This window comes from Belonocnema kinseyi, chromosome 7 (genome assembly GCF_010883055.1).
Source record: "Belonocnema kinseyi isolate 2016_QV_RU_SX_M_011 chromosome 7, B_treatae_v1, whole genome shotgun sequence".
Classification (NCBI taxonomy): domain Eukaryota; kingdom Metazoa; phylum Arthropoda; class Insecta; order Hymenoptera; family Cynipidae; genus Belonocnema; species Belonocnema kinseyi.
The window spans coordinates 13570161-13582005 of NC_046663.1; positions in this window are offsets into that span (position 1 = coordinate 13570161).

Here is an 11845-nt window from a genome sequence, read left to right on the forward strand (position 1 = left end):
CTCGAATAATGCATTTGTTTATTAAATTTGTTTGATACAATCATGAAATTTATCAACAAATTATGAATTTTCTAAAATTATCATGAGGTTTCTAATTTCAAAAAATTCTCATCAATAAAAACGAGTTTTCCTGACAAAAAATGCATGAGAAATGTATTTGTTTATTAAATTTGTTTATAATATTAACAAGAATAGCCCTAAGAACAATTTTTTGCATTAAAATATTCTTTCCACTCAAATTTCCTGCATTATAACTCAAAAAAGTTAAATTATTGAAAATAATAGAAAACATATTTTCAACAAATAATTTATTTATAAAATTTTGTTTTGTTTATTGTATTAGGATGGAATATCTTTATATGATGTTATTCTATGAAACGTGGGACATTTCAACAATTTTTCTATTATTGACGAGTACCGGGAACGTCAAATACGAGAAATTGTCATTTTTTAATTAAATTTATTTATTTATAAAGAAAATTTTTAACTATATAAAAAATCAGGCTCAAAAACTTTCTTTGAAATTTTATCAGCTTTGAAAAAAAATTCATCTAGGTCCACAGGTTCAGCCGGAATCGTATTGTGAACAAAAAAAGTCATTTTTTCACCACTTTGCTTGAGGGGTAAAGGGGTCCTAAAGAGGGTCTATAATCCGTTAGGTAATTTGAATATGGCCCATTATTTAAATCATTTACACACCGTTCACAAATTGTTTAAGATTTTCTGTAAAATCTATATAACAAAATGTTGCAAAATAAACAGAGTTTATCTTTAATAACAAACAGTAATTATTGCGCGCATAGCGCGCACAATATTTTAGATAAAATAAATAAAACTTATTGAAATTCATATAGTCAAAGCATTCCGAATGAAATTATCTTAGAGTAAAGATTGCTCAGTTAAGAGGTTCCAAAAAGCTTAGTTCTAAATCTTTTCAAATTCTTCGTATTACGAATACTATTAGAAAGAGAATTCCAGAATAAAGCTAAATGTATAGAAAAGGAATTATTGTACAAAGAAGTTACGAAAAGATTAATGTAAAGTAAATTTCCGTTCCGCCTTGTAGTTTGAAACCTAACATCATCTGCATAGATAAACATCTCTCTAAGGTAGAAAGGATTTTCTGTTGTTAGAATTCCATATTGATCTGTTGCCATAAAGTATTTGCGCCTAATCTTGAATCCTAGCGAGTCAAGTTATTTCAAATACTTTATTTTATTTTAAGAGCAAATATCAATTTTATGTGAATGTGAAGTAGACCGAGTATGTTTGAGCCAACTGTATATATGGATGCCTGAACCATAGTCAATTTAATGGTATGTCCCAGCTATATCTTTGGTTGAAACCTCCATAGTAATTTGATGACTAGGATAGTGTGTCAAGAAAAATGTATGGTTGAGCCAACCATAGAAGTGGATGAGGCAACACGTTAGCTGTGCATATCAGAACCATGTCAATAGTTGCATGAAGTATAGAGTGATGGTTGTGTCCAGAAAGGGAGTATATTTGTGGCATCCAAAGGTATATAAATAAGGATAATAATAATGCACAGCCTTGAAAATGAACAAACTATCATTATCTATGGTTGAGACCACCACACCTTGGCTAACCAAGCAAGTATGGTTCAGACAGCCATTTTATTTTGAAACATCAGCTTGATGAAACGTTTACTTAGCCATTGCAATGGGTGTCACATCAATATTACACGCATTAATACTGCTATGGATGCTATTAAAATTAAATACAAACTTCATCCAATCACGAGCACGGTTAATCCGATTAAAATCTTTTCGAAAAAGATATTTAATTTTGTGAATCAATCTAGATATGTCGGGAATTTTTTTTAATGCCAAGAAATTTTTAAAAAGTGTTCTTAATTTGTTCTTAAAATTGCAATATAATATTATATACTAATGATTTTTTATTGGTCAAAGTATTTATTGCTTTATGTTAATATACTGAACTATTTTCTTTAAAATTCTTTTTTTGTTATTAATTTTTGCAAATTTCCGTTAAAACAAAAACAAGAATTAAAACTTCGTTATTTGTGTTAAAAAATTAATATTCTGAGTTTGCAATTTTTCCTCTGTCTTGAATAAAAACTCTTTTGTGGTATAGAATTATTATTATTTTTTTTTTCGAATGAAAATTTAATTTCTTGATTGAAAGTTATACTCTATTTAAAAATTAATTGCTTTGGTTAAATATTGATCACTTTAATTTAAAATATTTGAAAATACTTATGAAATGAATAAAATCTTCGAAAAATAATTGAAATTTTTGTGAAATCTTTTAAATCTTTTAAATTCTTAAATAAAAAATCTTATTTACTTAATAATTCAACTCATTTTGAAATTACCTTTTTTTCATTGAATTCAACTTTTTTATTAAAAATTACAATATTTTTTGGTCGAAACTTTAAGTACTACCTTTTTCCTTTTATTGAAAGTCAATTTTTTTAGTGAGACTTTGCCTGTTCTAGTTTAGTTGAAACTTAAACGATTTTGTGGAAAATTTGATTTTTCGTTTGGTTAAAAATTGATTTTTTTTCAAACTGAAAAGGTAACTTTTTAGTTAAATATTTTACCATTTTAATCAATAACTCATGTCCTTTTTTAAATGAAATTTTTTTACTAATAATTTTAATATTCACTTTTTGGTTAAAAAATTCTATTTTTCAGATGAAAATTCATCCTTTTGGTAGAAATGAATCTTGTTGGTTGTAAATTAATCTTTGTGGTTTAAAACTCAATTATTCAAGTTGAAAATTCCTAATTTTAGATAACCATTAATCTTTTTGGTTTAAAATTTAACCATTCGATTATTTTCGTGCAAAATTCATCTCGTTTGAAAATAAATTTTTTAAATTGAGAATTAAATTTTTAACTTAAAATAAATGTATGTAACTGAAAATATTTTTTTCTTTGATGAAAATTAATTTTCTAATTTAAAATTTGATTATTTAATTTCTCGTTGAAATGCAATCATTTTCTGTCTGATGTATCTTTTTTATTTAAAAATACATATATTTCGTAGAATATTTGTCTTTTTTGGTAGAAATTAATCTTCTTTGTAGAGAATTTATCTTTTTAGTCCAATATTCTTCAGTTGAATATTCATCATCTTGGTTGAAAATGGGTTTTAGAACTAAAATTTAACTATTCTATTTGTATTTAAAAATTTGTTTGTGCCAAATGCAAATCCCTAAATCTATCCGAAATCTTTATGAAATATTTTAAATCTTTGAAATTTTTGGGACAACATTCAAATTCCTTATAAAATATTAAAAATATTTTTGAAATTTTCTTGGAAATTGTTAAAATTTTTGGGAAATCATTGAAGCCTTTGGGAAATTTTCTTAAACTATCCAAAACCATTGCAAAATATTTGTAATGTTTGCGAAATCTTAGAAAATCATTGAAATATTTTATTTTATACAAAAGCTATGTATTAAAGTTAGCTAATCATTGCGAATCACGAAAAAAATACTTTTTGTTAATTAATTTGTTTATAACATTAATCACCATTTTTTTTGTAACTCTAACCCACTGAAAATTATTTTGAGTTAATTGTTACAATGATTTATGACCCTTTTTGATGAATTTGAAAGTCTTAGAAGAAATGATATCACGGAAAAGTTTAGCAACAAAAAGTTGTAACTTTGTGGTTAAATAACAATTTAATGTTGAACCGAAATTAAATATTTGCAATTACTTGTTATACCTGGAAGCCTTGCGACAATTTAAAAAAAAACCATTAAAATCCGTTAAGAATTGCACTGTCGGTCGATTTTTTGTCCAAAAAAGGTGCCTTTCCCCCCACTATGCGCCGCTTCTGGGTAGTATATTACTATTCTAAATAACTGTCATTTAGCATTGGTGATGGGAGAGAGTTAAAAATCAATATTGTTAAGAAAAATAGCGTTACTTAGGATTATGGCTCTTGTTTTTGTGGCATTTATCATCAATTTATTCTCATTAGCCCGTAAAACAAGCAGGGCGATTACCTCATTTATAGTCGTAATTGCCTCGAATATTCCAGAGGGAAAGCAATAATTATAGACTTGTAGATAATTATCATATAAAATACATTGTAAACAAAATTTAAGACCCTTTAGGAAAATTAACTTGTTTCATAAATAGGCGGTGTTCAATATGAAGAGTGGTAAAAGTACAGGGTTAGGCAGCATGAGAAATAGGACATAATTTATAACACATACGAGATACTAGAGAAATACTGAACAACAATAATCTAATAATGAAAAGATAGAGCAGCAATCAGTTTTATGTAAATTCTTCTTAATCTATACGAAATTTCTCCAAGTATTTGAAATCTTTGTAAAATCTTTGAAATCTTTAAAAAATTATTAAAATTTTTCACGAAAATGTGGAATATTTGGAAATATCAGTAAAATTGTTGAAATCTTTGAGTAATCATTGAATTCAATGAAATCTTCTAAATCTATCCAAAATCTTTATGAAATATTTGAAATCTTTGAAATTTTTGGGAAATCATTGAAATCCTTATAAAATATTAAAAATATTTTTCAAATGATGTAAATCTTTTGGAAATCATTGAAATCTATGTGATATCTTTTAAATCTGTCCGGAATCTTTACGAAATATTTGAGATATTTGGGAAGTCTTCGAAAGTTTTTGAAAATCATTGAGATCTTTATAAAATATTTAAATTTTTTTTAAAATGTTTAGCATATTTTGTAAATCTGTTGGGAAATCAATGAAGTCTTTGGGAAATCTTCTTAAACTATTCAAAATCATTGCGAAGTGTTTCAAACCTTTTTTAAAAACTTAGAAAATCATTTAAATGTTTGTAAAATATTAAAGATATTTAAAAAATATTTAATCATATCTGTGAAATTGGTTAAATCTTTAAAAAAATAATAAAATGGTTGTGAAATCTTTCTGAAATATTTAGAAATATTTGGAATCTTTGCAAAATATTCTAAATCTTTGAAATCTTTGGGAAATCAATTAAATATTTTTGAAATTGTTGAAATCTTTGCGAAATATTTAAAATCTTTGTGAAATTCATAGAAAATCATTGTCATTTTTGTGAAATATTTTAGAAATACATGATAAAGCATTTGTGAAGTTCTTCAACTCTTTGCGAAATTAAAAAAAAAAATGATTGAAATCTTTGGAAAATCATTGAAATGTTTTTCTTTAAGAAATTATAGAAGTCTTTCTAAAATAATAAAAGTATTTGTTAAATTTTTTAATCTATCCGAAATATTTGTAAAAGGCTCATGAAATATTTGGCAAATCATTAAAATTTTTACAAATCTTTGGAAATCTTTTTAAAATATTTGAAAATTTTGCTAATATTTGCAAAATGATTAAAATCTTAATTAAATTTTTGAGAAATCATTAAAATCTTTGTGAAATATTGAGGAATTCCTCACAAATATATGCGAAATATTTTGAAAATTTTCGGTGATATTTGTGAAATTATTTAAATATTTGTAAAATATTTTAGAAATGTTTAAAGTCATTGTGAAGTCTTTTGAATATATCTGAAATCTTCCAGATCTTTGTGAAATCATTTTGGAATCTTTTTTCTATATTTGAAATCTTTGTGAAATAATTGAATTCTTTGTGAAATCTTTGAAATCTATCTGCAATCTTTGCAAAATATTATAAATCACTGTAAAATCTTTGGGAATCATTTAAATCTTTGAGAAATCTTTGTAAATTCTTTGTGAATTTTCTAAAAAATCTTTAGGAAATATTTTAAAAAATTTTGAAATCTTTATGAAATCTTTATGAAATATTTTAAATATTTAAAATCATTGAGAAATATTCGGAAATCATTGAAATCTTTATAAAATCTTTGTGAATTCTCTAAAAATCTTTGCGAAATATTTGAAATAATTGTGAAATCATTGAAATCTTTCTTTAGTTTTTGAAATGTACCAACAATCTTTGTGAAATATTTTAAATCACTGTGAAATCTTTGCGAAATCATTTAAATTTTTGACTAATCTTTGTAAATTCTTTGTGAATTTTCTAAAAATCTTTGCGAAATATTTGAAATTTTCGTGAAATCTTTATGAAATCTTTGAAAAATGATTCCAATCTTTGTCAAACCTCCTGAATCAATCCGAAATGTTAAAGAAATCTGTGAAATCATTGTGAAATATTTTATTGTGAAATATCTGGAAATCATTGACATCTTTGTAAAATTTTTGCGAGCTCTTAAAAAAATTTTGCGAAATGTTTGAAATAATTGTGAAATCAATAAAATCTTTGTTCAAACTTTGAAATCTACCGCAATCTTTGTGAAATGATAGAAGTCTTTGTGAAATCTTTCAAATCTATCCGAAATATTTTAAATCATTGTGAAATTTTTGTGAAATAATTAAAATTTTTAAGAAATCTTTGTAAATTGTTTGTGAATTTTTTAAAAATCTTTGCGAAATATTTGAAATCTTTGTGAAATCTTTATGAAATCTTTGAAAAATTATTTCAATCTTCATCAAAGATTTGTTAAATCTTTGAAAAATTATTCCAATCCATTCCAAATTATTCTGAATCAATTCGAAATGTTGGAGAAATGTGTGAAATCCTTGTAAAATATTTGTAAGCAGTGTGAAATATTCGGAAATCATTTAAATCTACGTCAAATCTTTGTGAATTCTCTTAAAATCTTTGAAATCTACCGAAAATCTTTGTGAAATAAATACAAGCCTTTGTGAAGTCTTTATAATCTACTTGAAATATTTGAAATGTTTGGTAATATTTGTGAAATTATTTAAATGTTTAAGAAATTTTACGGAAATCATTAATATCTTTATGAAATATTTGGGAATTCCTTACAAATATTTGGTAAATATTTGAAATATTTTGGAAATATTGGGTGATATTTGTGAAATGATTGAAATCTTTGTAGTATATTTGAGAAGTGATTAAAGTCATTGTGAAGTCTTTTAAATATATTAGAAATCTTTCAAATCGTTAAGAATCATTTGGGAATCTTTTTTCAATATTTTTAAATTTATCTAAGATCTTTGTGAAATAAAACAATTTTTTTCAATCTTCAAAATCGATCTGAATTTTTTGTGAAGTAAAATAAGCCTTCGTGAAATCTTTGTGAAATATTGAAAATCATTGTGAAATCTTTGGAAATCACTGAAATCTTTCTAAAATCTTTATGAACTCATTAAAAATCTTCGCGAAATATTTGAAATAATTGTGTTATTATTAGGAATTCATTGAAATCTTTGTGAAATGAAAGAATTCTTTGGGATATCTTTTCAATCTACCTAAAATCGTTGGAAAACATTTGAAATTTGGAAACATTTGAGTTCCTTACAAATATTTTCAAAATATTTGAAATATTTTGGAAATATTTGTAAAATTATTGAAAGCTTTGTAAAATATTTGAAATTTCTCTGAATTCGTTGTGAAATAAAAGAAGTCTTCGTGAAATCTTTTCAATCAATCCGAAATTTTTGTGAAATATTTTAAATCACTATGAAACCTTTAAACTATCATTTAAATTTTTTAGAAATCTTTGTAAATTCTTTGTAAATTCTTTGAAAATCTTTGCGAAATATTTGAAATCTATGAAAAATTATTCCAATCTTTGTCAAATCTTTGTTAAATCTTTGAAAAATTATTCCAATCTTTATCAAGTCTTTGTCAAACCTCCTGAATCATTCCCAAATATTAAAGAAATCTGTGAAATCTTTGTGAAATATTTTTAATCTATCTGAAATCTTTGTGAAATATTTTAAATCATTGTGAAATATTTGGGAATTCCTTAAAAATATTTGAGAAAATTTTTTTATATTTTGGAAATATTCGTTAATATTTGCGAATTTATGGAAATCTTTGTAAATTATTTAAAAGGTGATTAAAGTCATTGTGAAGCCTTTTAAATAAATCCGAAATCTTTCAAATCTTTGTGGAATCATTTGGGAATGTTTTTTCAATATTTTAAATCTATTTGAAATCGTTGTGAAATAAAATAAATCTTTTTTTAATATTTTTAATCTATCTGAATTTTTTGTGTAGTAAAAGCGTTTGTGAAATCTTTTTATTCTATCTGAAATCTCTTTGCGAAAAATTTCAAATCATTGTGAAATCTTTGGGAAATCATTTAAATCTTCGTCCAATCTTTGAAATCTACTGAAAATCTTTGTGAAATATTTTTAATCCTCTCGAAATCTTTGCAAAATATTTGAAATGTTTGGTAATATTTGTAAAATTATTAAAATCTTTGTAAAATATTTGAGAAATGACTGGAATCATTGTGAATTTTTTTGAATATGTCCGAAATCTTTTAAGTCTTTTGAAATCATTTTGAAATCTTTTTTCAATATTTGAAATCTATCTGAAATCTTTGTGAAATAAATTAGGTCTTTGTTCAATCTTTCAAATCCTCCGAATTCTTTGTGAAATATTTTTAATCATTGTGAAAACTTTGGGAAATCCTTTACATTTTTTGGAAATCTTTTTTAAGTCTGTGCGAATTATATAAAAATCTTTGCGAAATGTTTGAAACCTTTGTGAAATTTTTATGATATCTTGGAAAAATTATTCCAATTTTTGTCAAATCTTCTGAATTTATCCGAAATGTTATCAAATTTTGTGAAGTCTTTGGGTATTCATTGAAATCTTTGTGCAATCTTTGAATTTTTTTTTTTAATCTTTGACAATATGAATTTTATACATGTTTTTATTAGTTATGTTGAATTTTTACAAAAAAAAATATTATTATATAATATCTAAATTTTACCTTTCAATATTATGTCTATGCACCTGTCCCTCTCTAAAAAAAGGCTTCGCCTCTCCTGGATAGTTTATATCTATTCTGTATAACTGTCATTTAGCATTGGATAATAAAAGAGAGTTCAAAATCAATATTGCTAAGAAAAATAGCGTTACTTAAAATTATGGCTCCTATTTTGGTGGCATTTATCATCAACTCATTCACATTAACCCATAAAACAAGCAGGGCGATTACCTTATTCATAGTGGTAATTAACTCAAATATTTCAGACAAAAAGCTATAATTATCGACTTATAGATAATCATCCTAGAAAATACATGGTAAGCGAACTCTTAGATCATTTGAGAAAATTAAACCGTTTCATAAATAGGCGGTGCTTAATATGAAGGGTGGTAAAAGTACAGGGTTAGGCAGCATGAGAAACAGGAAGGGTTACATGATTTATCATACAGGCGGGATACTAGAGGCTTACTAATTTCTGTAACTATAATTGAGTCACTGACAATTAGTAGAATTCTATTGATTGGAATATTAAAACGAAAATCACTAATTGAATTAGTTAATTAGAAGAGGTTATGTTCCAAATATATTTATTTACTACTTTCAAATGTGAAATTTTGTTCTCCACTTTCATTAATTAATCCAGAACATTTTCAAATTGTTTCAAATTGAAAAAGTTCGTCCAGATGATTTGTAAATCTGGTTAAAATATATTTCAACCATATTTTTGAAAATGAGCTAAGGACATCTTTTAACGGTAGGCCTCTTTTGAATTAATTGTGGAATTAATATTTTTTATTGGATTAATTTTTAGCAAATTTCATTGGTTGCTAAGCCAGATACGAACTTGAGGTGTCAAATTAATTCAAATTATAATTCAAAACAGGTCTCCGTAAAATTTCTGGCTTTTTGTCTAATTTTTAATAGGAGTCAATCAATAATAAATTCAAGTTAACAAAAATAATTGTGTAATCAATTTATTATCATTGTTAATAAAATTTTCTTTTCTTCATTGGTAGAATGTTGCAGTTTTTTTCTAAAATTGTTAACTGTTTGTCTTTTTTTTCATTAGGCATGACTTAATAATTGATTAGATTTAGCAAAAATAATTTTTTAAACAAATTCTTATTGTGTATGACTATCTTTATCGATAGCAATGTTTGATAGTTGCGGTTTTTCGGCAATTTTTGATTTTCTGTCCTTTTTCACTTTTTGACATAATAATTAATGAAAGTTAACAAAAAAGTTGTTCAAACAATTTAATATTGTTCAAAACTATCTTTTAATAGATAAGTGCTAGAAAGTTGTGTTTTTTTTTATAAAATCTTTAACTCCTAATTACTCTATTCTTTTTTTTGGCTCTTTAGTAGGATAACTTTTTTTCTTTAAATTATTTGTTTAAGCATTGCAAAAAGAGCGAAAATAATGCAATTAAAACGACAATACTATTTGAAAAATAATTTTTGTTGTAGTTCACTTATTATTTCTTCATAAATGAAAAGGCAATAGCACGTTAAAGATTTAAAAAAAAATCTTAAATTGTTTAAACACCTTTTTTGTTAACTTTCATTAATTATGACATCACTAAGTGAAAAAAGAACAGCAAGGTTAAAATTGACGAAAAAGCGCAATTATCGGGCATTGATATAGATGAAAATAGTAATTAACAATAATAATTTGTTTACATAATTATTTTTGCTAATTTAATTAATTATTAAGTCACGCCTAATGAAAACTAGAAAAACAATTACAAATTTAGGAAAAACCCGTAACATTCCAATAATTGAGAAAAGAGAGTATTATTAACAATAATAATAAATTGTTTAAACAATTAATTTTCTTGACTCTTATTAATTACGTAACTTATCTTAATGGAAAAATTAATTAAAAGTGCTTTTTTTAAACTGCAATGTTTTAGTTTTTTTGTAAGAGAATATTATTTAAAATATTAATAAATTATTTAAACAGTCACTATCGTTAACATTGCTAAACTATCACTTCCCTCGAATGAAAAGTTGGACAACAAGTGGAAATTTTTTGAAAAAACCGCGTCTTTCTAACTCCATTCTATAAGAAAATAGTTAAAAACAATAATAGTTTCTTTAAACAATTTATGTTATTGTGAATTCTCTTTTGTTAAAGCTCCTTCAGCTTTGACGAACACATTCTCATCACTTATTTCGTTCTTTGCACTCAATTTTGTCTAAACTGTGAACTTTTCTAAATTATTTGCAACACCATTTTTTTAATTTTGCATTAATTTATATTCCCAGCCGCCATGAAAAATGTATCATTTTATTGAATTTATATTATCATAATTTACAGTATGTATTAGTATTAAAACATACTTATATAATTATCTCTTTTTTAAATTGAAAAAAATTGCGTATCATATAAAAAAGGCAATTTTGTTATTAAACTTTTTAATGCAACTTGTGTTGTTTTTTCAATAAATTTAATTTGTTTATTTTCAATGCTATTTTTTACGATTCACACCAAAAACACGCATCCTAGCGTAGAGTTTTGAAGAAAATTTGTAGATATAATTAAGACGAAAAATTGTATTAGTTACAATATTATTGTAGCTTGTGTCGTTTTTTCAAAAATTATTATTTTTTTTCATTTTTAAGGTATTCTTATAATAAAAGTTTATTGGAAATGTGTAGATCTTTTTGGAATCCATAATTTTTTGTCATTTTTGTGTTTTCGCACCTTGCATTATTTTTCCAAAAATTCGATTTTTTTAATGTCAATGTCACTTTCACGATTAAAACAAAAACTACGAATTTTATTCAAAAATTATTAATAACAAATTTGTAGATCTTTTTTGGGTATACAATTTTTAAAAATTAATCTTTTGTCGGATCTTGCATAGTTTGACCCAAAAATGGAATTTTTCACTTTCCATTCATTTAAGGGCCGTCCAAATTTAATTTGTCAATTTTTTGAAAAAATTCAAAAAGCTGTTATGATAATCTTGTAGGGCCTAAAAAAAGTAACGTTTTTGTCTTTCTGAATGTTTTCGTATGTTGCGTTATTAAGCTAATAAATTTCATTTTCGTTTATTTTTTTGGAATTTTGTAAGTGCTAA